Source organism: Anser brachyrhynchus, assembly GCF_964034855.1.
Source record: "Anser brachyrhynchus genome assembly, chromosome: 1".
NCBI classification, from domain to species: Eukaryota; Metazoa; Chordata; class Aves; order Anseriformes; family Anatidae; genus Anser; species Anser brachyrhynchus.
In genome coordinates, this window is record NC_137694.1 from 902,141 (window position 1) to 916,595 (window position 14,455).

The following is a 14,455-nucleotide window of genomic DNA, read 5'->3' on the forward strand; positions in this document are numbered from 1 at the left end:
ATGTCCCAGACTCGGCAGACAATCACAGCGTACAGCTACTGTGCCGGTTAGCACCTGTATGTCTCAGCCAGAACCTTGAAATCCAACTGTGCTGGTCATGCATGTGACAAAAATTTCAGTTGGCACTGGTCCTTAATAGTTAACTAGGTGCTCCGAATCATTTAAAGACACTGCCTTCCACCTCAAGCTTATCAGTCAGCTGTGAAAGAGGAAGAAGACTCACCAAGCAGAGCTAAGGGCACAGCACGTTGCAAAACATACCCAACGCCACATTAACCTTACAATCCATTGAGGGCAAGGAGGCAACCTCGGTGAGATGAGGAGGTCCCCATCAGGACCTCTGCCTAGCGAGTCTGCTCTTCTGGAAGAGGATCTGCCTCACCTAACTTGCAGATATTTATACTATAGATGACTAATGTGAATTAGTCACCCAAACTCCCGTTGCTGTAGGAGAGAAACGAGCGCTTCTACAGCAAAACTATTTCAGACTTTCGCATCAGAAGAAAATCAGCATCTGTTTCTCTCCATTGACTAAAAAAAGGAAGCCTAAACGGTTACCTCAGATGTAGGCATTTACATCACAGATATCTGAGCTTCAGGGACAAGTCTCCAATCCCCTGAAAGCGAAGGCAGAGTCTGAAACACAACGTTATGGAAAGGCAGCGTAGAGAGTGATGGGAGAAAACAAAAGACAACAACAAGATGCAGCACATACCATGGACAATGCAACGTTAAAAACTGATATAATAAGGGACTGGGAGAAGGCGTAAGTAATAAAAACCCAACTGAGCCCTTAAGCAATCATCCACGCTAAAAGAACTAGAAAAGGATAACGTGCAATAGAACTATGTTGAAATCCAGTATCTAGGATTTTCTCATTTGTTAAACAGAGTGCTGGCGGAGCATCTGTTGACCAGCACCTGGAAGCTCTACAGCTCAGGAGCTGAAGTGTCAGGACTTCGTGAGGATGACCCGATTCGGCACTTGCTATGCTCAGTCTGATTTAATCACAGCCTTCATTCACACCCCCACAGCCCCGCTGCCCCCAGCCCCTTCACGTTTAGCGGTCTGCCAGCAGGCAGCGGCGCTCCTCTGTCCCTACGGTGCTGAGCACCCGCTGAGTAGAATAAGGCAGCAGAAAACGAACGGGGGAGCGGTCCTGACAGAGCGGCTCCCTGTAAGCACGGGACAAAGCAGGAACACGCCACGCTGCACACTTAGATTAGTTAAATGAGAACCACGCCTCGCCCAAATGCAGACAGAGACCTGCTCTTCCCTCCTCTCCCTCCCGGGTCGTGCGCTCCCGCATCCTCCCTTGTGTCAGCGCTGTTTGTGCAACTGCACATCGAGCTGGTCGAGGGAGCTGGTCCAGCTGAAAACTTCTCACTTGGAGCAGCGCTCGTGTTCAGCCCGACCGGCTCCCCACGGGGGCGCACGGCGCGGCCGCACAAGGATGAATGCCAACACATGGCAGCCTGGGCCGGGGCCAGCTCGCGGGGCCCGGGAGCTGCACCCTTGTCCTCCGGCTTGGGAAGGCAGGATAGTTTTCAACCTGACCGCCTGCAGTCTCAATTATCCTTCTAAAAAGTGGAAATCTGCCTTAAAAGAGAAGGATTGCATTAAACGGGATGCCAGAGGATCTTCTGAAGAACAAAACGAAACGGTAAATAGCTGCAGAAAGACGGCCTGCCTCATCCCACCGCGCCTTGCTGCACGTGGGGGTAGGAAGCTGAAACAGCCTCCAGGTTCCGCGAGACCACCGGGAATGAAGAGAAAGGAATAGAAAGGAAGGGAAAACATAGCAGGGAATCTACGTCATCATCAGAAAACATGAGGGCATACCCATCACGCGCGTTGTCTGTTAACATAAATAAGTCTATCAGGGAATAATCAAAGACAAGATTGAAACTGAAACGTGTTCTATTTCCTTCTTCCTCCCGCAGGCTGCAGCAAGAAGGGCCACCTCCACCGCCGCAGTCTTTGCACCCTTTTGTGCTTTCCCCTCGGCGAGCAGTGCTGATGCCTGCTCTGCTGCCGCTGCTCCCGATGCTGCCAAACAAAATCAAAATCAAAGTGACAAAACGTTCATCAGTGTCACTGCGGGCCACGACGTTCTGAACAGCAGCAAACTGCAGAACCGGAAAGAGGAAAAAAGACTACTACGGGCACGAGAGGAAGAGCAGCAGTCGTCTGCCAACTGAACGAAACCCTTGAATTCAACTAATCAATATGTTGGGAAAGTTTCTGCAAATCCTGTAGGTTGCCAACCAACCCCCAACCAAAACTGAGCTTGGTGGAAGTTTCTTGTTTTGCCAAGGTAACGAAATCGCCCCGAGCGCTGCCTGGCTGGCTTCATAGCTCCCTGAACTTTGCCATTTAACCATAATGTTATTTTCTCGTGCCTTCCGGCTTCCCTTCTGTACAGATAAGATTGTGTCAGTGCCGTGTGCTGAGGACGCAGTGGAAAGAAACTTGGTGTTTGCCACGCCGGGGACTGGGCCCAGGGGAGCAGGGGAGCCGGCAGCTCGCGCCGAACAGGGCCAGCGGCCGCCCCGCGGGGCTCGCAGCCCGCGCGCAGGACGAGAAGTCAGGCAGGCACAAAGAAAGAGAAACAGAAAAAAAACTGGCAGCAGCCAGCAGCCCCAGCACAACAGCTGCAGAGCTTCCATGCTCAGGCCGATGCTTTTTACTTCCTCCTTCTGACACGACGTTCTTCTGAGCTAGCTCATCCCGGTTTTGCTGACAGCCCCTTTCTGCGGCCCAGCGCCGCACGGCCTCCGGCGTGACGTGACCCCTGCCGAAGAACGCTGCCAGCTACACGCTGGGGACGGCCACGCAGCCGCGGCCACCTGCAGCACCTCAGGTTTACCTCGGACCAAGCGGCATTGATAAGCAAAAAGCGAGAATGTCGCTGTCTGAAGCCAGTCAGCGATGTCGACTTCCAGCCCGCAGAGCGGAGCCGAGCCCCACGCACGCTGGTGTACGCGGGACACTGCAGAGGCCCGGCCTTTCTCACCCTGAGCTTTCTAACCTCGGCTGCGCAAGCTTCATTTCCTGAGATAACTGTAACATTTATCTGCCTGAATTTCCCCCCTACCCGAGTTAACACGCAGGTAAAAATAGCCCAGGCACGTAAGGATAAAGTCAATATTGGTTATTGCTCCGCTGCCTGCTCTAGCAGACCAAAACAAGGCCCAGGGGGAGGGGAGGGCGCTGGGAGGAACCCAGGCATGGGGAGGGAAGGAGCAAAGCGCAATTAAAGAAACAAGCGGCCTAGGAACATAGCCGCGGCCAGAAAAGACAACATACTTTTGCTTCTAATAATATTGAATCAAAGAAGACACTTCAGTTCCTTTGTTGCTACTACTGGTCACAGAGAGGCCACATTCTTCCCCTGATCCTTACATAAACCCACCAACATCTGTAGATTTCCCGTGAAAAGGAGGTAACAAACAGTCAGAGCGATCCCCCGGCCCATAAAAGATAATTAGGAACAGAACCGCCTTCCCCTATAAATAGGGCTAAGAGTGAGCGACTGCTCCTCTAACTGCAGCTCCGTCTTTGACTGCCTGGATGGAGAGCCGACATCGCTCCTTAACGCAGCCTGTTAGCTCCGCTCTCCCCAATTAGCTTTCCAACAACCTCCCGTCTCACCAACAGGACCTCCCACAGGTACTCCTCCCTGCAAGGTTCTCCCGAGCGCTGCCAACACTCGGCTCCGGCTTTGCTCTCCACTCCCTGACCTCAACTGTTTTTCCTGTGTCATTTACACCCAAGTTTCCCTGTTATTCTTGTCATTCTACTATTGTTTCAGCAACATTTACTCTAACGAGACTCTCTTCTATTTCTTGGCATTCCAGTTCACCCATTTTTATGGCTCAGCTTATTAGGCTGCTCTAGCTGTTGCCCTTCAGGCACTGACACTTCAGACTCCAAGCCACTGTGTTAAGAAAACACACTGCTTGATTATGCATGTGAAGTCATTCTCCCTAACGTATAATCTGCAGCTTTTACACTTACACTTCTACAGACCTCGTTACCAGAAGCGGAGAGCAAGAAAGCTCGTCCTCCCTCTCCCCGAACACAGCACCTTCGGTTGCTGAAGTTCTGCAGCACTAAGGCGCCTCAGGAAAGAGCAGCGCTTTTGGTTTCTCTTTGACACCCCAGCTGACAGCCAATAAAGCAAGGAGCAGGCGTGGAAGGAAGGGCTCCTTCCAGCCAGCACGGAACACACGGCCAGCTGCGGCCGGGCTGGCTCCCACCGCAGAGGAGCAGAAGCCCATCCATCCAGCCCGTTCCACCTCGAGCTCAGGACCGCGCTACCTGGGGACAGCGAGGACCGAGCTCATCCCAGCTGACTCCTGAGCCGGGGGAGACCCCGAAGCACCGCCTGTCCCCAGCAGGGCACCCCCCGCTCTTTCCCATTTCCTCACGAGGAAGCCCGGCGAAAGCGGCTGCGGCACCGCTGACAGCAGCCTGCGGCGTCCTACGGGCGACTCAAAGCCCGCGGTCTGAGGGGGCTCAAATATTACCAGAGTTACGAGGTGTCGCTTTGGAGATAGCTCGCTTTGTTGTCCATTTCAGTATGACAGTCTCCGATTTCTGAACTATGAACTTAAAACTTCAACCCGCCCCTCCTACGACAGCACTGGGGTTCCATCGAGCACTGTGCTCAGAACGAGGGCGCTTCGGGGCTCCCTGCCGCCCCCGAACAAACCCTCCACGCACGGCAGCTGCCTCCCCGTGGGCTGAAGCGGGCAGGAACCCCCCAGAACCTCACACCTGCCTTCTGCCCACCTGCCTGACCCCACTCTGCCACAGCCCGAGCTCCTCCCAGGAGCCTGCTGCCACACCACAACTTTTACACCGTTTCTGGACAGGACGCTGTCCCCGGATTTGCGACATAACACCCAGAACGTGCCAAAGTCACCAGAAACATCTGCACGACAAACAGAAGAAAATCAAAGCACGCTTCCAATTTCTAACAATTTTGTTCTTATCCAACCCTCGGTCATCTTCTGAGCAGACGTTTATTGGGATCGCTCAAAGCGCTGCAGATCATTTTACGTTCCTACTGCACGGTCCAAAATTTAACTTTGCTTACCATGATATCACCAGCGGTTGCTATGGAAATTGCTATACTACCATGCACTAGGTTTTTTTTTAAACCACTGAAATATTTTGGCAGGCTGTTTGCCTCTAAGTGTCAGAATAATAAGGAAAATCATAAATGTTTATTCTCCCATCATCCCTAAAACAGTGCTTTATTAAAAAGCAAAACCTGCTGGTAGGCAGCTACACGTTTGGCTCCAAGCGCAGCCCTGGACAGGACCGAAATAGCAACTTTCTCCTTCTTCTTCGGAGAGAAAATAAACTACATTATGAAAAAGGCCTCGGCTTTTAAAATCACTATTTCTGACGGGGAGATCAAGAGCCGAAAAGCACCTCGGGCCCTTCCAAGTTCTCTGCGTCTGTTTTTCACTTCCTAGTTGTTGTTGTTTTTTTTTTTTTTTGGTGGTGCTGTTTTTTTCTTGTTTTTCTTTTTTTTTTTTTTTTTTTGAAGCGCTGCAAAACAGCGCCCCGGGTTTCCGAAGGGAGCCCTGGCGCGACCTGCGGGGCAGCGGCCCTCCTGCGGGACCCCGCTCCGGGACGGCGGCACCGGGGGGGGGGGGGAGGGCGCGGGGCTCCCCCCGGCCCCGCAGCACCCCCCGATCCCGCAGTTGCCCCTCCCCGGCCCCGGTCCCGGGTGCGCGGCCGCGGGCAGGGCCGGCGGGGAGGGCTCGGGCCCGGGCCCGCAGCGGGGCAGCTCCGGGGGGGGCCCCGGGGGGAGGAAGGGGAGCGACACGGCGAAGCGGAGGCGGCGGCGCAGGCCCCGGCGCCCCGTGACAGGATCCCGGCGGCGGCGCGGGGCCGGGCGGGGGTCGCGGCGGAGGAGGGCGGGCGGGCGGCAGGCCGCGCACCGCCCCCGCCGGGCCCAGCGGCCCGGGCCCTCCGCGGGAGCCGCCGAGAAGCCGGCGGAGGGGAGGAGGAAGGGGGGGGGGGCGCGGCCCGGCCCCCGGCGGCGGCCCCGGCGGCGGTGACAGCTCGGCGGCGGCGCGGGCGGCGGGCCCGGCCGCGGGTCTCACCTGCTGGGGTCCGGCCCTGCCGTCCGGCCCCGCGGCGAGGCCGCTGTCGCGCTGCCTGGCTGCGAGGGCCCGCGGCCCGGCGGGCATGGGCCGCGTCCGAGGCGGGGCGCGGCGGCCGGGGCTGCGCTGACAGCGGGCGGCGGGCGGCGGGCGCGGGCGCTACGGCGGCCTCCAAAATGGCGGCGGCCCCGCTGCTGCCCAGCGCCGCGCGGGGGGGGCGGGAGGGCGGGGGCGGGGGGCGGGGCCGCGAGGGGAGGGGCGGGGAGGGAGGGGCCGCGGGGGGGGCGGGGCCTCGGGGGGGCGGGGAGGGGGGAGGGAGGGGTGAAGGGGGGGGGCACGGCCCGAGGGGGGGTGAGGATGGGGGGGGCACAGCGTGATGGGGGGGCACGGGGTGAGGGGGGTGTGAGGGGATGGGGGGGTCACGGCACGATGGGGGGGGCACAGCATCATGGGGGACGCGGGGTGAGGGGGGTGTGAGGGGATGGGGGGGCACGGCACGGTGGGGGGCATAGGGCCAGGGGTGCCTGAGGGGGGTGTGAGGGGACTGGGGGGGGGTCACAGCCTGACAGGGGCAGTCACAGCCTCAGGGGGTGCAAAGATGGAAGGGGGGGGTCACAGCCTGATGGGGGGAGCACAGCCTGAGGCGGGTATGAGTGGATGGAGGGGTCACGGCATGAGGGGGGGGCATAAGGGTCTGGGGGCTCCTGAGGGGGACATGAGGGGATTGGGGGGGGCATGAGGGGCCGGGGGGGTCATGAGGGGAAGCGGACAGGGCCCGGTGGTTTGGTCCTGGCCCTGCGGGCACTGTGGGGAAGGGGGACAGGGCCCGGGGGAAGGGGGACAGGGCCCGGGGGAAGGGGGACAGGGCCCGGGGGAAGGGGGACAGGGCCCAGGGGAAGGGGAACGGGGCCCTGGGGAAGGGGGACAGGGCCCGGGGGAAAGGGGACAGGGCCCTGGGGAAGGGGGACAGGGCCCTGGGGAAGGGGGACAGGGCCCAGGGGAAGGGGAACGGGGCCCTGGGGAAGGGGGACAGGGCCCTGGGGAAGGGGAACGGGGCTGGGGGAAGCCCCATCACTGCTGGCAGTGACAGTGGGGACAGGCCCCGGGGCCTCGGGGCATGCGGGCTGGGGGCTTTGGGTTGGCACCGAGGGGGCCGCTGTGGGGCAGCTCAGGCCTTTGGGGTGGCAGCTGCCGTTGGGGTGGAGGAGGGCAGTGCCTGGGGACTGTCGCCTTTGTGGTGGCGTTTAATGCCAGGGGACAGCGAGAGAGAGCCCTTGGGTGGGCACAGCCCGAGCACGGGGAGGCAGAAGCCGAGCTGCGAGCACCAGCTCGGGCCCTGCTGGGGTCACTGGGAAGGGGGGACAGGGGGGACGGAGGCGGCTGTCACGGTGTGAGGCTGGGGGGAACGGAGGGTGCGAGGGTGGGAACGGGAGGGGGAGGAAAAGGGGTGATCCGAGAGATGGAACAAAGCAGCGCTGGGCAGAAAGGTACCTCTGAGTCACGCTGCCGCGCTGGATTAAGTAGGCTTCGCTGCTGCCTTGCCCGGATTTGTCTTAGTATGCTAATAAACTGTTTTCTCACTGCCAACATCATACAGGAACCGAACGGGAGCTGATTAAATTCTTAATTCCAAAGTAAATTCTTGCCATTAGGTGTACCACTACGTCTCGTCTTCTCTGCCAGTCTTACTTCGGCCCTCGGCCTGCCACTATTAATGCACATGCTTAAGATATAACGCATTCGCGTTTTCTCCAGAACCTGCGGACGGACCTACGGCGGAAAACCCTGCTGCGAGCGTCACGGTGGTAACCAGGCCCCGCTGGATGGAACCGCTCACAGGGGAAGACGGGGTGCCGACAAGGCAGGTGAGAGAGATGCTTTAAAACCGCCCGGTTTGCACCATAGGTTGGCTTTTTTTTCCCTGCAGAAACACCATAAAAAATCTCAACCGTAACTGAGAATACCAAATTGGCAGCGTTTCTCATTTATGCCTGCTTTTCTCATCGTAAGGGCTCGAAGGCAAAGGCTCTAAGACTGTTAACAGCAGCCAGTATGGTAATTAACACTTTGTTGGCCATTAACAAGGAAAAAAAATAATATTAGTACAACTCCTTAAGTTTCATTTCTCCATTTTGTCTATTGGAGGGTAATGAGCTTATAAAGCACTTTTTATGGCATATTGTGGCTTCTGGGGACAGAGCAATGGCAATCCAAGAAAATTCTTGAATCTTCCAGCCGTGCCCAGAGGGTTTTCACTTGCTGTCTCCCCACTCAGAGCCGGAGGGCCAGGGCTGGAGACCCTGCCTGCCCCAGCTGATTTCTAGAATATAGGTCTTGGAACAGCTTCCTTCTTTTCTCCTCCAAATCTACGAAATACACTAAAATACTGCTTAACTACACAGGCTTGGCAGCGAGGATGGACTCGGGCTGCCAGCTCGCCTCTCCCAACCCGGAACGCAAGCAGGCACAGGAACTGGGAGCGCTACTGAAGCCAGCAAAATGGCCCGCGGGACCGAGACCCTGGGTGTTTTACAAGGCCAGCTATATTCTACTGCAAACAACCGCCGGTTTCTTCTGTGGCTACTCGTGCTGACATGCAGGTGCTGAATACTGGTATGACCTCTTTCCTGTTCAAACAGATACAAAAATCATGTCTGTCCGCTTGTGCACATATGAAAATTTGGCAATTTTAAGTTTCACATCCTTCACTGTCATTAAAATCCACACCAGGATATAAATAATTAAAAATATTTTCGTGTCACTCTCCTCTCAGCAATGTCTCAGCTTTCCTAAACAGGAAGGAGCCGATGATTTGGTGTCCTCGCTCCAACGGTGTTAGCATTTCCAGACAATTGTTTATTGAAATTCATGCTGCCCATATTCAGTCCAACGTGCACTTGAATGATCTTGTGATTAGTCAGTGTCCAATCCAGCAAAAATATATTCAGAAAAGGAGTGTCTCTTTCACAGTTTTATAGGAAAAAATCCTAAGGATCTTTACCATTTTTTATTAAACTAGAACAGTAATTTCACCAGGTTACAAAAGCGTGAATTCACTTTTAAATCCTAAGGCCTGTGAATAAGAAAAAGAAACAGCTTTGCTGTTTATGTAGCGTTTTATATCCGCCTGGTTTCACCACTGACCATTTCACATAGAATGAAGAGAAAGAAAGAGCAAGGTACAACAGTACCAGCTCTGCTTAAATTAACAGTAACTCCAGCAATGGGCTGCAGCCGCTATTCTGGCCAGTGACCTCAGCTCTCCCTGTCTTAGAGAAAGATTAAGAAGCTGGATCTGTCTGCCATTGCGCTATGTCTAAAAAGTCTCGCGGAAGAGTAGCTCAGCTGCAAGCTCTCTGAGATAGCAAAGTTGTCCCGGTGCCAATTTGTATGTCATTTGGCATTCTGTTGACGCGAACAATAATGGATACAGACCATTTCTAAACAATCCGAATTGTGTAAGCACACAACAAACAGAACTCATTCTAGCAGGTGGCCAAGTAAGCACTCTACGGGTACAAGAATTCATCCCACTGGCCCCAACGAGGACCGTCGGTCGCTGTCGCTTCATTGCCTGCACTGCTGCAGAACTGCACCTGGAGCCACGGCCGCAGGCTCTGCCACCGTGTCCTGTCCTGGCGGTTAGCCCTGCCTCCGTCGGGCTCGCACCCCAAGTATTAGCATGCATAATTGCACTTTCGTCCCATATGCAAATTTCTAGTCATTGGACAAGTCTGGTGAATACTGCCTCACTTTTTTTTTTACTACGCATTGAGCATATATTTCACATCTGTACAAAATCAGCTAAAACTATGTTGTTAGCTTTTACCTCCAAACTTGAAAAGCTGCCACTGTTTAACTCAAATAACTGATTTGCACATCAAGCAGCCAGGACATATTAAACGTTGTTTTGTTGTGTGACTTGCTGTACTACTGGATAGCATGGCTTGTTTGTTTCTTTGTTTGAAGCACTGAACCTTGTTCCAAGTGAGTTTTATTTGGGACTTTGAGGCTTAATGAAAAAGTGTAAAAGACACGGAATTTTTGTCAGAAATCCAAAGATCATGGCCACAAAGACTTTGGCAGATTATGGATACTTTTGTCTTCAGACCCACAGCGCAGCGAGTGTTATGGGCTTCAGACCCTCAGCACTGTTCTCCAGTCTGGAGCCGGAGGATGAGCCTGAGCCTCGCTGACGATTCACACCTGGAGCGCGATTCCGCACACATTTTGCTAGGATGCTGCATGACCAGCAACAGGAGGTCGATGATCAGGAATGCTGGGCTCCGTTCCTGGCTGTGAAAGGAAGTGTGATCTAGTGGTTAGAACAGACATTGTATCAGGATTGCCAAGCTACGGTTCTGACAGGAATTCTGAGAAACACTGAAGGGAGGAGGGGAGAAGCCTTAGTTATGTTCTACTGGAGTCATAAGTTCTTTTCCTAAACATAATTTGTGTGCTAGGCTTTCCAAACACCGAGAATTATATCTGGCTGCCTTTTGGGGCAAGTTATAAGGCCTTGTTCAAATAACAAAGCTCTGAAGTGCACAGAATATAAACAGCAATCAGAAGTGAGACTGGCGAGCTAACATTTCTTGGCTTACAGCATATTGCACGTTCCTCTAGTCTGCAGGGTATTTATGTTTCTTCTTTTGTCTGGGGAATATTATCCTGACTGGCAATGCAAGAGAAAAGGCAGACAAATTGAAGCAGAATGCAAAATATCCTGCAAAATCTGGTAGGCCGGTGCTCCTGAGAGCTCTGATGCAAAAGATAATTATAGATGAAAGTGTAGCAACCGCTGTGGTTAAGGTTGCGAAATGTTCTATTTACTCAGGTTGCTTAGGAGCCGTGCAAAAACTACATGCTGGCTCTGTGCAGCACAATATCTCCAGCGAGGCCAGAGCTTTGGGGAGGATCAGATCTGCAGTGTTCTCAAGTTCTGCAGAACCTTTATTGCCCAAATATGGTCCAGGAGCGTATAGGTGCTTAAAAGGCTAGAAATTATGGGCCTGTGATTAGATGTTTCATAGAGACCGAAGGCTCAAAAGGCCCAGCCCTCAAAGGCTGAATAGATCAAATTTTGCTGAGAAAATACCACTTTGTAGCTTTCTCTGCAGAAGCCCTGAGGAGCACAGGACCAGCACTCTCCCTACTCCTTGCAAAGGGCTACAGAGCCAGATACACATTGTTGTTTTAAGTCTTCTGTGTTTTTGTTTCAAGTCAAGCTGAGGAAATTAATTGTAAAAGCTCCGTGTTTAGACAACAGAAAGCCTGAAGTATTCTGGGGCATGTCCTCAGCTTGTGTAAATTGTCATGAGATATCAAAGTGAAGATCAAATGCCAGGCCTTCCCTCAGATATCCTGTGTGTGCTATGACACAGCAGCTACACATGTGGTCATAAACTGTTTTCCAAACAATAACATAATGCAATGCAGTAATACTGTGGTTAGGCTAATGATGTGGTAGGACCATCACATATTGTGCTAACCAGCATCATCCTATTGTTGCTTTTTTTTTTTCCTTGCACTTCTTTGATTACCTTGACGTGCTGCTTCTTCACGCTTAAACCCTATAATCTCTCTGTCCAGTTTGCATTGCACCTTGCTAAATGTAGCTATGGCCCATTATTCGGGTACAGAGGTGCTAAACCAACACAAAAAATGGATTTTTATATTAACTGTTAGTAATATTTATTATAGGCTCTCAGCATACTATATCTAACGAACATATGTTCTGATATGCTGCATTACTTGTTTGATATTAGTGTTATGTATATCATAAAATCCTAGAATCATTAAGGTTGGAAAAGCCCTCCAAGATCATCTGGTCAAACCATCCCCCTCCCACCAATGTCACCACCAAACCCTGTCCCCAAGCACCATGTCCAACCTCTCCTTGAACACCCCCAGGGACGGTGACGCCACCACCTCCCCGGGCAACCCGTCCCAACGCCTGACCGCTCTTTCTGAGCAGAAATGTCTCCTCATTTCCAACCTGAACCTCCCCTGGCACAACTTGAGGCCGTTCCCTCTGGTCCTGTCACTGGTTACCTGTGAGAAGAGGCCGACCCCAGCTCCCCACAGCTTCCTTTCAGGTGGTTGTAGGGAGCAATGAGGTCTCCCCTGAGCCTCCTCTTCTCCAGCCCAAACCCCCCCAGTTCCCTCAGCCGCTCCTCATAGAACTTGTGTTCCAGGCCCTTCGCCAGCTTCGTAGCCCTAAAGCGTAGCGTAATGCAGTCCTCTAACTGTCACAATACATACACAAGGCGTACAAGCTCATTCGTCTTCCTACTGTTTAGGACTTTCCTGATCAGCCAATTTCATTAGCACAATCATATGAAGTGTTGGTGAGGTCTCCACAGAAGTCCAGCATAACAGCCACGTCTACTTAGGTCCTACTTACAACCTCAGAAAATCCTAATATATTTTTCTTTCTTGCTAAACATGTAGGATAAATTACCAAAGAAAAGCAGAGACAAAACAACCTTAAAGATGATTCTTGCCAGAAAAGAGGCATGATGAGAATACAGAAAAATAAAAATAAAATAGGTGGTATAAAAAATACTGGACATTTTTTGGCCTGTTGTCCTTTGTCCTATAATAAAAATCACCTTTGATCTTATTACCAAGAGGTCCTATATAGCTGACTTCACTGCAGCTGCACACACATTACTCCTGCCTTGCCAAGTATAAAAAAATTTACTGTGAATAAAAATGGTAATGAAAGTATTTATAACATCTGAGAAGTGTAAAAACAATAGCTGAAAGACTTGAATTAACATTGAAAGACACACCTTTAATTCAAACAGGAATCAATAAGAGGCACTGAGCCAGGACAGATCCAAGATCTCTAGTCATCTCTCCATAGCTGGAATTAGCAACAGTTGTATCGCAAGGCAAGCAGGTATTGGAATCCTAAAGCGAGTTATGAATTTATGTGTATGCTGGACACAACCAAAAGAAAGGACACAAATTCATCTGCATGGGCAAGAGGATATCGCCCGCTTTCTTCAAAGGTGTGGTGAATAGGCCAGGTTCTCCTCTGAAACCACGTAAATCTGAAAATTCCGTCTTTTTTTTTTACAGAATTACCCAATGTACCTCTTGGTCATGATGGAGTTTGTCAAGAAAGCAGCCAGAAATTCACACATCTTTTTCCAAAAATTAAACAAAAGCCCAGTAAAGAGGCTTTACTGTCAAGCACACGCGGATCACGTTAGGACTGAGGTTACTGCTACCTAGGTTGGATATTAGGTTATATACCACAGGGTCTTACCTTTAGGTTGGGTATTAGGAAGAACTTCTGTACGGAAAGGGTTGTTAGGCACCGGAACGGGCTGCCCAGGGAGGTGGTTCAGGCACCATCCCTGGAGGTCTTTAAAAGACGTTTAGATGTTGAGCTCAGTGATAGGGTTTAGTGGAGGACGTGTCAGTGTTAGGTCAGGGGTTGGACTCGGTGACCTTGGAGGCCTCTTCCAACCCGGATGATTCTGTGATACTGAGACACCGAGGGGCGAGCAGGCCAGCTCCCCGGGCAGCAGCTCCTCGGGCAGCAGCTCCTCGGGCAGCAGCTCCTCGGGCAGCAGCTCCTCGGGCAGCAGCTCCCCGGGCAGCAGCTCCTCGGGCAGCAGCTCCTCGGGCAGCAGCTCCTCGGGCAGCAGCTCCTCGGGCAGCAGCTCCTCGGGCAGCAGCTCCTCGGGCAGCAGCTCCTCGGGCAGCAGCTCCTCGGGCAGCAGCTCCTCCAGCACGCAGCCCAGCGGCCGAACCCCTCGGGGGGCCCCGGCCTGCGGGTGGGATGCGCGGAGCACAGGTTGGTATGAGGCGGCCCGAGGCCCTGCCCCTCCTACCCCTCCCCGCGGAGCAGCCCTCGCGCTTATCAGCTCCCTGCCCGGCACAGGCACAGCAGTAGCCTAGCAATAAATAAACAAACAACAGAGAGCGAGCAGGTTTTCGCCATCCCCTCAGGAAACCTGCCACGGAGCTGCTGTTTACCGCCGCCGCTTTACCAGCTCCTGGAAGTCGCCCTCCGCCCGCCCCACGCGCTAACGCGGCCCGGAGAGGCGCCGTGCCCCGAGCCCAAGCGACCCCCGCTGCGGCCCGGGCTCCGGGGACCGCTCCCCCCCGCCCCGAGCCGGCCGCCCCCGGCCTCCCTCCGCGGCCTTGCGGGCCCGGGGCTGAGGCGCGGCTCCGCCCGGCTCCATGGCAACGGCCGCGGCCGCCATGACACCCGGCCGGCATGGGGGGGGGGGGGGGGGGGCGGCCTCCGCACCACCGGGGGGCGCGGCGGGGCGGGGCGGGGCCGGTAGGGGCGGGGCGGGGCCGGTAGG

At 53.9% G+C, this 14,455-nt stretch overlaps 1 protein-coding gene and 2 long non-coding RNA genes across 7 annotated transcripts in view; 1 reads left to right on the forward strand and 2 right to left on the reverse strand.

The window, feature by feature from the left end:
* PPP6R2 (protein phosphatase 6 regulatory subunit 2) overlaps nucleotides 1-6,308 on the reverse strand; it is a 112,635-nt gene extending 106,327 nt beyond the window's left edge. For both annotated transcript variants that reach the window (XM_080577551.1, XM_080577552.1), the window contains exon 1: nucleotides 6,126-6,308. The gene's annotated coding sequence lies outside the window, so the exon portion shown is untranslated. The remainder of the gene's footprint in view (nucleotides 1-6,125) is intronic.
* Nucleotides 5,727-12,674, forward strand: LOC308188479. Of its 3 annotated transcripts, none has more exons than XR_013945520.1 (3): nucleotides 5,727-5,746; nucleotides 7,778-7,990; nucleotides 8,528-12,674. It is a non-coding gene; the product is annotated as an uncharacterized lncRNA (long non-coding RNA). The 3 variants fall into 3 exon arrangements; XR_013945522.1 differs by lacking the exon at nucleotides 5,727-5,746 and adding an exon at nucleotides 7,128-7,681; XR_013945521.1 differs by lacking the exon at nucleotides 5,727-5,746 and having other exon boundaries at nucleotides 7,110-7,990.
* Nucleotides 10,104-14,426, reverse strand: LOC308188480. 2 transcript variants are annotated; one of them, XR_013945524.1, is made up of 3 exons: nucleotides 13,405-14,426; nucleotides 12,923-13,043; nucleotides 10,104-10,421 (listed from the first exon to the last, which is right to left on the reverse strand). It is a non-coding gene; the product is annotated as an uncharacterized lncRNA (long non-coding RNA). The 2 variants fall into 2 exon arrangements; XR_013945523.1 differs by lacking the exon at nucleotides 12,923-13,043.
* Nucleotides 14,427-14,455: the final 29 nt, after the last annotated feature.